This window comes from Brienomyrus brachyistius, unplaced genomic scaffold, assembly GCF_023856365.1.
Source record: "Brienomyrus brachyistius isolate T26 unplaced genomic scaffold, BBRACH_0.4 scaffold124, whole genome shotgun sequence".
Taxonomy (NCBI): domain Eukaryota; kingdom Metazoa; phylum Chordata; class Actinopteri; order Osteoglossiformes; family Mormyridae; genus Brienomyrus; species Brienomyrus brachyistius.
This window is the reverse complement of record NW_026042399.1, coordinates 150,164-164,069: the sequence shown is the minus strand read 5'-3', so window position 1 is coordinate 164,069 and position 13,906 is coordinate 150,164. Positions and strand designations below refer to the sequence as shown.

General features: G+C 47.7%; 1 non-coding gene across 1 annotated transcript; it reads right to left on the bottom strand.

Moving 5' to 3' along the window:
• Positions 1-12,806: 12,806 nt before the first annotated feature.
• trnad-guc (transfer RNA aspartic acid (anticodon GUC)) lies at positions 12,807-12,878 on the bottom strand. Its single transcript has one exon. It is a non-coding gene; the product is annotated as a tRNA-Asp (tRNA).
• Between the last annotated feature and the right edge of the window lie 1,028 nt (positions 12,879-13,906).

The window sequence follows — 13,906 nt, the reverse complement described above, 5'->3', positions numbered from 1 at the left end:
GATTGGCTCAGATAGGCGACGGACAATCTGATTGGCTCAGATAGGCGACGGACAATCTGATTGGCTCAGATAGGCGACGGACAATCTGATTGGCTCAGATAGGCGACGGACAATCTGATTGGCTCAGATAGGCGACGGACAATCTGATTGGTTCAGATAGGCGACGGACAATCTGATTGGCTCAGATAGGCGACGGACAATCTGATTGGCTCAGATAGGCGACGGACAATCTGATTGGCTCAGATAGGCGACGGACAATCTGATTGGCTCAGATAGGCGACGGACAATCTGATTGGCTCAGATAGGCGACGGACAATCTGATTGGCTCAGATAGGCGACGGACAATCTGATTGGCTCAGATAGGCGACGGACAATCTGATTGGCTCAGATAGGCGACGGACAATCTGATTGGCTCAGATAGGCGACGGACAATCTGATTGGCTCAGATAGGCGACGGACAATCTGATTGGCTCAGATAGGCGACGGACAATCTGATTGGCTCAGATAGGCGACGGACAATCTGATTGGCTCAGATAGGCGACGGACAATCTGATTGGCTCAGATAGGCGACGGACAATCTGATTGGTTCAGATAGGCGACGGACAATCTGATTGGTTCAGATAGGCGACGGACAATCTGATTGGTTCAGATAGGCGACGGACAATCTGATTGGTTCAGATAGGCGACGGACAATCTGATTGGTTCAGATAGGCGACGGACAATCTGATTGGCTCAGATAGGCGACGGACAATCTGATTGGCTCAGATAGGCGACGGACAATCTGATTGGCTCAGATAGGCGACGGACGATCTGATTGGCTCAGATAGGCGACGGACGATCTGATTGGCTCAGATAGGCGACGGACGATCTGATTGGCTCAGATAGGCGACGGACGATCTGATTGGCTCAGATAGGCGACGGACGATCTGATTGGCTCAGATAGGCGACGGACGATCTGATTGGCTCAGATAGGCGACGGACGATCTGATTGGCTCAGATAGGCGACGGACGATCTGATTGGTTCAGATAGGCGACGGACGATCTGATTGGTTCAGATAGGCGACGGACGATCTGATTGGCTCAGATAGGCGACGGACGATCTGATTGGCTCAGATAGGCGACGGACGATCTGATTGGCTCAGATAGGCGACGGACGATCTGATTGGCTCAGATAGGCGACGGACGATCTGATTGGCTCAGATAGGCGACGGACGATCTGATTGGCTCAGATAGGCGACGGACGATCTGATTGGCTCAGATAGGCGACGGACGATCTGATTGGTTCAGATAGGCGACGGACGATCTGATTGGTTCAGATAGGCGACGGACGATCTGATTGGCTCAGATAGGCGACGGACGATCTGATTGGCTCAGATAGGCGACGGACAATCTGATTGGCTCAGATAGGCGACGGACAATCTGATTGGCTCAGATAGGCGACGGACAATCTGATTGGCTCAGATAGGCGACGGACAATCTGATTGGCTCAGATAGGCGACGGACAATCTGATTGGCTCAGATAGGCGACGGACAATCTGATTGGCTCAGATAGGCGACGGACAATCTGATTGGCTCAGATAGACGACGGACAATCTGATTGGTTCAGATAGGCGACGGACAATCTGATTGGTTCAGATAGGCGACGGACAATCTGATTGGCAGATTGTCCGTCGCCTATCTGAGCCAATCAGATTGTCCGTCGCCTATCTGAGCCAATCAGATTGTCCGTCGCCTATCTGAGCCAATCAGATTGTCCGTCGCCTATCTGAGCCAATCAGATTGTCCGTCGCCTATCTGAGCCAATCAGATTGTCCGTCGCCTATCTGAGCCAATCAGATTGTCCGTCGCCTATCTGAGCCAATCAGATTGTCCGTCGCCTATCTGAGCCAATCAGATTGTCCGTCGCCTATCTGAGCCAATCAGATTGTCCGTCGCCTATCTGAGCCAATCAGATTGTCCGTCGCCTATCTGAGCCAATCAGATTGTCCGTCGCCTATCTGAGCCAATCAGATTGTCCGTCGCCTATCTGAGCCAATCAGATTGTCCGTCGCCTATCTGAGCCAATCAGATTGTCCGTCGCCTATCTGAGCCAATCAGATTGTCCGTCGCCTATCTGAGCCAATCAGATTGTCCGTCGCCTATCTGAGCCAATCAGATTGTCCGTCGCCTATCTGAGCCAATCAGATTGTCCGTCGCCTATCTGAGCCAATCAGATTGTCCGTCGCCTATCTGAGCCAATCAGATTGTCCGTCGCCTATCTGAGCCAATCAGATCGTCCGTCGCCTATCTGAGCCAATCAGATCGTCCGTCGCCTATCTGAGCCAATCAGATCGTCCGTCGCCTATCTGAGCCAATCAGATCGTCCGTCGCCTATCTGAGCCAATCAGATCGTCCGTCGCCTATCTGAGCCAATCAGATCGTCCGTCGCCTATCTGAGCCAATCAGATCGTCCGTCGCCTATCTGAACCAATCAGATCGTCCGTCGCCTATCTGAACCAATCAGATCGTCCGTCGCCTATCTGAGCCAATCAGATTGTCCGTCGCCTATCTGAGCCAATCAGATTGTCCGTCGCCTATCTGAGCCAATCAGATTGTCCGTCGCCTATCTGAGCCAATCAGATTGTCCGTCGCCTATCTGAGCCAATCAGATTGTCCGTCGCCTATCTGAGCCAATCAGATTGTCCGTCGCCTATCTGAGCCAATCAGATTGTCCGTCGCCTATCTGAGCCAATCAGATTGTCCGTCGCCTATCTGAGCCAATCAGATTGTCCGTCGCCTATCTGAGCCAATCAGATTGTCCGTCGCCTATCTGAGCCAATCAGATTGTCCGTCGCCTATCTGAGCCAATCAGATTGTCCGTCGCCTATCTGAGCCAATCAGATTGTCCGTCGCCTATCTGAGCCAATCAGATTGTCCGTCGCCTATCTGAGCCAATCAGATTGTCCGTCGCCTATCTGAGCCAATCAGATTGTCCGTCGCCTATCTGAGCCAATCAGATTGTCCGTCGCCTATCTGAGCCAATCAGATTGTCCGTCGCCTATCTGAGCCAATCAGATTGTCCGTCGCCTATCTGAGCCAATCAGATTGTCCGTCGCCTATCTGAGCCAATCAGATTGTCCGTCGCCTATCTGAGCCAATCAGATTGTCCGTCGCCTATCTGAGCCAATCAGATTGTCCGTCGCCTATCTGAGCCAATCAGATTGTCCGTCGCCTATCTGAGCCAATCAGATTGTCCGTCGCCTATCTGAGCCAATCAGATTGTCCGTCGCCTATCTGAACCAATCAGATTGTCCGTCGCCTATCTGAACCAATCAGATTGTCCGTCGCCTATCTGAACCAATCAGATTGTCCGTCGCCTATCTGAACCAATCAGATCGTCCGTCGTCTATCTGAACCAATCAGATTGTTTTTCTTACACAAAAAATTATTCCGTTTTCAAAACACTTTTGTGCAAGAAATGCTCCCATGAGCCTGTGTTTAGTGCCTACAGAGGTCTTCTTTTTGCCACTGGTACAGGAGAGTACGGGTCCCACCTTGCCACAGCCAGGCACCTCCACGCTATCGACGGGCCGCGGAATCTCGATGGAGCGCACGTTGCCGTACTTGCAACACTCCTCCCGGATGTCCTCCAGGATCTCCTCGTAGTCCTCGTCGTCCACCAGCTCCTCGGGCATGACCATGTTGAGGAGGCACAGCACCTCCGTGGGCATGCCGGAGCTCTGCAGCCGCTGCAGCCCTGGAACCTGCAGCGTCACCGGCGTCTCGATGATGGCCGTCTGTCCCGGGGGGCGACAAGAGTGTCAGATACCCCCTGATCGTCCAATCGTCTCGAGTAACAGCGAGAAATTTACATGGACCCAAATAAACCCAAGAAATAGGGGCATTAAGCTTCCTGGGAGGCACCCAGGAACCAAGTTGGGTTTAGGACATCAGAAAGGCGGCAGCCGAGGGCAAATACTCACAGCGTTGGCATTCTTAGCCCCCACGCTTGCCCGCTGGACGATGAGCTTCTTGTCTCCGAGCTGCATGCCATTGAGTCCAGCCACGGCCTGCGGGATGCATCCCACACAAGCGTCAGCAATTCCATCCGGAAGCCCCGAGTCACCCCAGACCTTCCAGCTGCTGCCCCACCTCACGCACCTGGTCAGTGGCACTGATGTCCACGTATTCACAGAAAGCATAACCCTTAGACAGTGACGTGGCACTGTCCTTCACAAGGTTGAAGGCCTTAAGAGGTCCGAACGACGTCAAGAGTTCCTTCACCTGGGCAAGAGGAGGAGACGCGGGGGGGCGATTAGCCCGACAGTCCAGGCACGGCGCCTCGCTAGAAATGCTAATCTTAACTGTGGGAGAAGCAGCATGTTAAACTTTGCAAAACGACATGAGGAAACAGTGAAGACATCAGGAAAATGGCTTTATGACAAGTGGCTCGACATTACGGTGCAACACTAGAGCTCAAAGCCCCCTGTGCCCTTTCTGCATGACTTACTTACTGGGAGCGTACAAAAGTAACTATTTTGATTCTTGTCAATGAATGATAACACAGATTCCCCCCCCCCATCCTACAGCATATACAACACAACTGAATTCCTAATCAAGTTCTCTGATAATTCCAACTACGAATTTTGAAATATGGACCGAGTTGCATCTGATTTTAAGGGCCACAATAATTAAGCTAGATGGTATATAAAAAAAAAACTAAATAAAAACAGCTAATTATATGTTAAGTGTTCCATGTATACAATGTGGAGGGGGGGGGGGCGACTCGGCAGAACACAAACCCAGCCGAATCACTGACTTCCTGTTCTTAAAACCAAGAACCACATTGGTGCAGTTAATTAGAGGGACAAAGCCTACAGGAGATAAACTCACAGGTAAAGCTAAGAGCCGCCACAGGGTCCTGCTAAAGGGGCCACGGCTTGAAGCCAAACAGGACGAAATAGCTCTGCTAACATCATTCCTCACTTATTCTACAGGAATCTACTGTAAAGCCGCATTAACCACTGACTTCAGAAAGGAGTCACCTGGGACACTGGCAGCCACAAGAGGGCGCTACCTCCTACCTTCTCTTAGGGGCAAAAAAAAAAAAAAATCAAATTTATACCCTGTGATCAGCATAATAAGTCTCTCCCCAGCCTTCAACCCCCAAAAAAAGGACCCCATATGCTTAAGAGCACTCCAGGACAGAGCCCCCCCACAGGGGCAGGCCGTCGACAGGGAGGATATCCGTGCGAGGGACGGAATGTCTTACTTGCCTTGTGTTACATGTTGGCATGGCAGCAGTAGGTCAGTACTACTGAACAAATTATGAGCGAAGACTTAACGATCTTACAGGCCCCTAGCTGGGGACAAAGTGGGGAACAAAAATGAAAGAGCTGTAAGTATCAAAGCGGTAGCAGGGACTGCAAAAAAAATGTAAACACCAGGATACAAGCAGCGGTTTCCATTTCACCTGTCTATGGCACATTTACTGGCTTTGACGTGAAATACATTAACAGTTCTGCTGGATTCAAACTCTCTCCCCCCAGTGCTGCTTTGGTACAGCCTTCCTCTTGACTTGGATTACATGTGACTCACACTGGATAAGAAAGATTACGATGACAATCCGAAAAGGAGGAAAAAAATCAAAGAAAAACAAACTGACTGCACTTCTCACTTACCTTTCACTGAAACCGCGATCACTATCTTGTGGGCTGAGTCTTGCCATTTTTAACAGTTTAGGCTAAAGTGAGTGGGACACCGGAGCTCAAAATGTTACAATGCAGGGGTGGACGCAAAACGTTTTGCGATTAACTTTTGCAAAATAAATAGGTAAACTATTAAATGCCTGTATGGATTATGTCTATAATGGGCCGATTTCAGTGGGGTGGCGATATAGGAAGAAAAAAAAAAAATCATAAAAGATGCTAATGAGAAGTAGAAAATGTCTAAAATGTGACCCTTTCAACACTTTCAGAGTAAGACGACCTCATCTGTGCATGTTGTTATGGTAATATTATCCATCACTGACGTCATAACAGAATAGGGCATGGGGCACGATGTGAAAACTCCAGTGAAGCTGATAATCGTTCACCGGGAAAAAGGTCCGAAGTATTTTCTGCCTTTCGAGCGACACAGCAATGTAGGGAACGATTCTTCCGCAGCTCCCCATCGCTGTTAACGGGATGTGAAGTCATCGTTCTCAGTGTGCGGACATGGACGTGAGACACGGCACGTCTGCGAATACTGAAGCGTTTGGGGACTTGGTCGATCTCCCCCACATTTCAAGCACAGTCTATGGTAGTGTTTCCCAGCCCAGTCCTCGGGGGTACCCCCCCGGTCAGTCCACGTTTTTGCTTCCTCTCAGCACACCTGTACCAGGTATTCGGTGTTCCTGATTGGCTGGGAGCTAGGAGGGAGCGAAAATGTGGACAGTCGGCGGTTCCCCGAGGACTGGGATTGGGCAAACACAGGTGTACGGCAATGTGGAGGTATTCGTCAGTTAGGTGACGCGCAGATGACTCGATTTTAAATTTTCATGCAGCAAAACGACGCGGCTGATTCATCCGACTAACACTCAGCAATTAACCCGATATACAAATATTCCAGGGTACCCAGCAACAGGCAGCACAGGGACTGGCTACGTGACTGGTTTGGCAAGCCGCCAGCTGTAAGGCACGTTTCCCAAAGCCTTTGTTGCTAATAAGGTTATTTGCTAACAACATTAGATAACAACTGAATGGTTCCAACTATGCAAGTCGATAACATGAGGTTTTGGGAAACGTACCTTTTACATTAGCGGGGTCTCAATATCTTCATAATTTACAGCTGGATAAACAATGAGCGTAATGTAACTGTCAACTCATTACCTACATGTCTAATAAATGTTTAATAAATCCCATGAATATCTTTAAAAAAAAAAAAAAAAAACCTCAAATGTGCGGCTATTTTCAGCAGCTAGCTTTAAACATGATGCTGACATTTGACCCCCCAGTATCTTGTAATGAATTTTAAGCGGTGAGGTAACTTTGACAGGCTTTCTTTTCCTACTAATCAGTTACACAGAGACGAGTGTTTATTTTATGTATGTATGTGCGTGCGCGTGCGTGCGTGCGTGCGTGTGCGTGTGTGTGCATGCCTGCTTGAGTTCCACGTGCAGCAGTGGGACAGAAACACAGGAGGGTTGTGGGTCGGCTCCCCGGCGACAGAGACTGAGGGCGGGGTACCTGATCGTCACTGAGATAGTTGGGCAGGCCTCCGACAAAGAGCTTGTGTGGCGAGTCTGGAACCACGGTGGAGACGACCCCTGCAGACAGAGCGGCACGGCGCCCAAAGCCGGCCGATCACAGCAAACCGTCAACATGCCGGATAATGACCACGAGCAAACGGCGCGAGTGAAATAAGCCAACTTCAAATCAGTATGACGTCGTTATCTCCTATATAATATCAGATAAATGTAACTCCAGCAAAAAAATACCTAAATACTGGGGCAGTTTGACGACTGTTTTTTGTCTCTCCCATCTTGCTCTCCATGGGAGATGCTGACACATGCAGCACCAGTCAAAAGTATGGACACACCTGCTCTTAATGCATTTGTCTCTATTTTAGCTGTTATTCACCTTATAGTAAAAGGCCTTTGGGCATGGAAGTTATGCATATGAAGTACTGCAAAGACAAAATTTTTGTCTCTTCAAAATAGGAGCCATTGGCTTCGATGACAGCATTGCGGACTCAACCAGCTAACATATGTACCCACCTGGACCGTTTCTCCAACAGTCCTCGAGTTTCCACAAGTTCTGCGCGCAAGCTGGCTACCTTACTCTTACTCTCATCCAACTGATCCCAAACCAGCTCTATAGAGTTTAGGTTGGGGGGCTGTGGGGACCATCTCTTTCCTAGTTCACAAGGTAATAAGCTACTTGCATAACCTTCAAGGTGGGCTTTGGGTCATTATCTTGCTGAAAAACAAGTCATTTTCAGTAGGTGTGTCCAGAATTTTTAACTAGAATAGGAGCCAGCAACCCTAGAACAATTTGGGGGTTAGGGTCCTTGCTCAAGGGCCCAGTGGTGAAATCACTCTGCCAACCCTGCCAACCAGCAACCTTCTTTTCATGGGCAAACATCACAGAGCCACACAACACCCCTATGTTAACAGTAAGAAGTGAGTGACTGAGCTGTGTGTGTGTGTGTGTGGCTCAGCTGGTTAGGATGCCAGCGTTATCATCAGAAGATCACTGGTTCACATCACTGGTGATCACACCACTGGGCCGGCGAGTTTGCTCTAGGGACAGGCTGACCCTGATTTCTCAAAAAAAAAAAAAAAAAAAAAAACATTCTTCACTTTGGATAAAACTGTCTGCTAAATATTTACAACATTAAGTAAATAAAAGTGAAAGTCTCCCTCTTTATATGACAAGACATCCGCAGCTTGCGAAGGACAGTCAGTCCGTAACGAGTACAAAAAACTGGCCTTGCCGATCGGCTCTTCAAAGGTAAATAAAGATTAAGGTTATGACGGCGACAAGCAAAACGGACCTGGTACGTGGAAGGCGGGCTGCTCTGAGATGCCAGGCAGGGGGCGATAGTCGTGGGGCCGCCTGATTTTTAACGACTGACCCTGGAAAATGATGCCGTCGAAGGCCATTGCCTGCGTGGTCTCATCCACGGACCGAAACTAGGGCAGAACGAAGAACGTCGTTAATCAGGGAAGGCTGCGGTCTCCGCCTGGACACAGCAGCCATTAGGCAGGAAAGACTCTTACTTCAAGGAAGGCAAAGTTCTTGTCCTGGTTTATCTGAACAGCGAGGACGGGATTGGTGGGACCTTGACATAAGCCAGCCAATCGCATCTGGGTATTGAAGAAATCCGCCATGGCCTCCTAAAAAGACAGGCAGACACACTGAATGAAGACAGGCAGACGTCTGAAGACATCAAAACAGGCAAACGAGAAAAAAAATGACTGACAAGTCTAGTACATTTATCTATTTATTTTGCGGACACTTTCATCCAAAGCAACATACATTTCATTGAAGAAGCAGGACCAGACAGTTCCTAGAGCAAATAGTGCTTAAGGGCTGCGCTCGGGGGCCCAATGGTGAAATCACTCTGCTGCCCAAGGGATTTGAACCAACAACCTTCTTGTGACCGGCTCAGTGTCCTAACTCACTGAGCTACACATGACACCAGTATGCATGACAGAAGGCAACGCGGGACTTTGCCTGGACTCACCTCCGTCAGGCCGAAGGGGATGTTGCCGACATAAAGCCGCCTGGCCTGCCGGGTCATCTGGCTGCCGACCATCGGCACCTGGGTGGGCGTCACTGCCACGCCGCTGGTGGTGGATGTTGCCAGTAAAGCTATCGTGGGGATCTGCCCTGCAGCTGTGGGGAGGAGAAAGGGCTTCAAGACCCCAACCAGGGACGGCCAGAACATCCGGATCGTCGCCTTCATTTGCTTCTAACCCCTAGGTTTAAGCTCTCTTCACACTGTCTGAAATCATCCCAAGTGTTATTCCCTCTTTGACCAGCAGGGGGGAGGAGGGCACTCCAGAATAAATGCTTTCATTGCAACCAATATACCATAACCTTGCAATACTGAACTAGCACACATGGAAGCGTCGCATCCAAACCTTGCATTGCCTTGTACTGCATGGGGGTGATGTGCTCGAATCCCGGAGGGGGAACATCCCAGTACTTGTATGTCCTTTTCTTACGGCTTCTCCGAGGAGAGTAGCTGCCCAAACACAAAACAGAAGGTTGTTTTCCCCAAACAATACAGTGTAAACACTCAGAATCTGGCAAAAACAAACAGATGGCAGAATGTTTACATTTAACTTTGGATCGCAGGCAGTTTAAGGTCATGAGGGTGTGACCATGCGCCACTTTTTAGGCTGGCTTTGAGGTCCCATCGCTATGGCGGGGGCTACTTATAAACGCCAGTTAAAATTTAATATGGGTACAGTCCCCCTTCCCACCACGAAGAAACCAATTGGTTGATTGTGAAAGAAACTTGTTAAGAGGCCTCAAACCATGCTAGATATCAGCTTCAGTGCCTGTAACCGGGACCGTGAGGGGGGGTACCTGTGCTTCTTGTGCTCGCGTGAGCTGCTCCGTCGGTCACGACCCTTGCGGTCGCGGCTGCTGCTGCGCTTCTCGTGACTCCGCCCCCTGGAGTCCTTGCTCCAGCGGCGGTGCTTCTCGCCACGGCTCAGAGACCGGCTGCGGCTACGCTTCTTGTGTCGCTCCTTCTCCCGCTCTGGGGGACGACACCGTGGTACCAGTGAGACGGTGGGCGGAGCGACATGACTGCCCCCCTACCATCCATTTCGATAAATCCAAGATGTGTAACTCAGAGGGATTATGAATGTGTGTCCGGATGGTTGTGGGTTTGAAGCCCATGAGTCACAGAGTAATCATATTACCAACTTCCCTGGGGTGCTGGATGCTGACTGACCCAGCGCTATGCCTTAAAAGTCACTTACGGAGACCAAGATGTGGTACGGGGTCTAACTCCCCAGTTTCCTCACCAGAATGAAGCACCTCCATTCAATTCACATATTCAATCACACCCTCCTGAAACAAACACACCCATCTCTCAATGGCTAATAATTTCAAGGGCACAAGGACATCCCCTTGAATGTCAGTCTTTTGTGAAACAATAAAAACATAACCAGACTAATTAATGATATAGGAGCACAGTGGTGAGTACAGTTGCCTCACGCCTCCGAGTCTGGAGGCCTGAATTTTGCCTCTGCTCTCTGTATGGGGAATTTGCCTGGAATAGGCTCCAGGGGAGCCTGACTAAGATAACTGGTTGGACGATGGATGGGTAATTAATATCGTTTCAATCTGACAGACAGCACTTTATTAAACTAGCAATAAAATATCACCTTTCTATCCCAGCAGGTCCTTCATATAGAAGCTTAAATAAATCCCTGAAGGTGCAGTTTTCAGTGAAGCATTTAAACGCAGGTGCTGCTCGAGGAATCAGCTTCATGCATCAGTTATAACAGCGTTACGGTAATGCACCGCTGCAAAAGTACAGACACGGAGCGGCCAATGCATCTTACGTAAATCGGTAATAACCAATTACCGCAATCGCAGGCATAGTCAGAGCGCAGATATGAATGACTGGAACTGCTAGTTTATCAAACACGGCGGCACTTAGTGCTCGTCTAGCCGAATCAGGTCGTTTCGAATGACATTTTAGTGATTTAGTGATAAGGAGCTGATATGACAAGATTGCCATTTGATAGGTACATAAATCAATCCTACTTTCGACTCCGTTGTAACGCATGTTGTATATTTCAGTTGCGTTAGTATGGCTTAAGTTTATTCAGTTTACTGGATTCTCTGCACTTTAATGAAGTTATATGTGTATTGTTATATAACTGTACATCATTGTTAGTTACTGCTATCCGCTGTAAAGGTAGATACAGGTGCAAGACTTTGCAATAACGACCTAAAAGCAGTTGTTATGATTCCAGGGAACGCGGCTGATTTTTAGAGTCTATACATCATGAAGAAACGGCGATCGTGTGAGAAAGACTTATTCTGTACGGATGACAGGGCCAGCATTTCGGACCCAAGGGAAAGGCTATTGTGCATCGGAAAGAGACAAAATCATATCATTATATAGAAAACTCGTCGTAGTATTTAAAAACCAAGTAACTAACACTGTTATTAAGTGCGGACTTTAAATCAAGTGGTCGCGGTCGTTTTTATTTGCATAAAACTTTAAACGTGATCTTGAAAATATAACGCTTGCAACAAACATCCATGCATAGTGTGTTACTGCGAATGAAAATACGCGGGTCACAATTTATGATCCAAGTGTATAATGGTAAATAATTAAATAAATAAAACCGCAGGCTTTCACATCGAGTGCACCCCAATAACGTTTCATTGAAATGTCCATGTTATGTACGCCGGGCACTGATGGATGCAGGCCTAGCGATCTCTATAACAATGCCAAGCAAAGAATGTCACTGATTTACCAAAGCGGTCAGTTTTCGGGGATCCTGCGGCAGCTGGGAGAAGAAGAATCGGGCAGGTTTCAGAATCGGCGAGCGCTCGGATAAAAGGCACCGATTTCCCAGCCGCGCTTTTCTTTTCGGAACCAGCAGAAGTGCCCTCCGCACCATCCTCGGCGCTAGGACACGCCGGCCACTTTATTACCCTAAAACAGGGAGCATACACCGATCTTCAAAGCCAAACTTACCTTGCCGATTTTCGCTTAACTGCTTCTCAAACTCATCGAAATCGGACATTTTTCAGTCCGTACTAAAGACGTATTGCAAAATAAGCAGAGGTCCAACAGTAGGCCTTTGAATGGGCTACAGGCTGCATTGGGTTCTGCTGCTTTTTCTTCCGAGTCGCCTGCCCCTCCTCCCCCGAAGTCATCGGCTCTTCCTCGGTTGTATCACACACAGGTTCGGAAACATTCGATGCGCATTACCGTCCCCTCCTGCACTGGAGGGTTAAGGACAACGTGATTATATCGAACCAAAATTGAAATGTGCAAGTTGACTTTCCTAGTTATACGTCTTCATTTTTATTCTGGGTTTAACAACCATGAGTTTATGACGTATTTTACATGATTAGTTGGCGACTGGACCTTATTGTTTATATCTCTTATTAAGGATCCATCCATCCATACATCAATTATCAAAACCACACACTTACAATCCGAGTCTAGTTTCATATGCTGCGCTGCTGAGCGACCCGCAGAATATTATGCATGAGTACAAGTCACAAGCCCCGTTTCCACTAACACGGGGCCGGTTCTAGCTTGGTGCCTTTTGAGACCGAGGCAAAAAGATGCAGACTCTCCCCGTCGGGGAATCGAACCCCGGTCTCCCGCGTGACAGGCGGGGATACTCACCACTATACTAACGAGGAGATGTACGCGCACTACTTTTACATCTTCAAGATAAACAGCGGATGACTACTAACATTTGCGAGTAATCAATGACTGAGCTTCATGTCATGACCATGGTGCTCAAGAGAAGAAAAAATACATAATGTACGTCCACTGATACCAGAACAACCATATAGCTTTATACTAAGACGATGATTAAACGGAAAATTCCTTTACAAAACACTGCCACAAAATCATAGTTTCGCAATATTACATCGTGCAACGGGACACAGTGTAAGTACGTGAAGTCGGTAATTAAATCAAGAAAAAAAAGTGAGAGGAAAAGAATACTTTTCTATTATCATATTTTTCTAACTGGCCAAACTGAGTCATATTTTGATTATACACACTAACAGAAAAACAGTGCAAATCTCCGGTAGTCCGTTTCACTTGCGCTCCGCTATGGGGCAGTAACAAGCAGAGCTTAAGTGTGGAAGGAAAAAAAAAACACAGGACAGCATCAATCCCAACTTCACAAACGCCGGAGATCGAGATGCTGTAAGCATGACAATTAACATCTTTATCCAAGGGAACAGCTGCAAGACACAGATGCCGCGCCTAACAAAGGTAGGATCGATTCCGAAGTTCAGGCATTTACAGACGCGGACTCTTCTGGAGTTGATTTTTTTCGGGAGATACGCATCAACTTCAAAAGTATGAACCGCATTATATCTATATCTGTTATGACGTTGTAGCTATTGATACTGATGCATCACAAAAATAATTTAAATGTTTTTTCATTCTGACATATGTTCGTTCGGACGAGGATTTTATTATATGAGATAAGTTTTAAATGAAAACTTTTTTTAATCTATATGATTAATTCTCGAATCTAAGCCAGACTTCACATAAATCATTCATTCATAAATATAATGGAACATACAACATCCAGGTATCCATGAAATTTATGATCAGGCTATACGTTTGTGATAACAACAAAACAACACAACATGTATATTTACAATATATGGGCCTATTGTTTAATATTGCCTCCAAATTATAGCCAGAC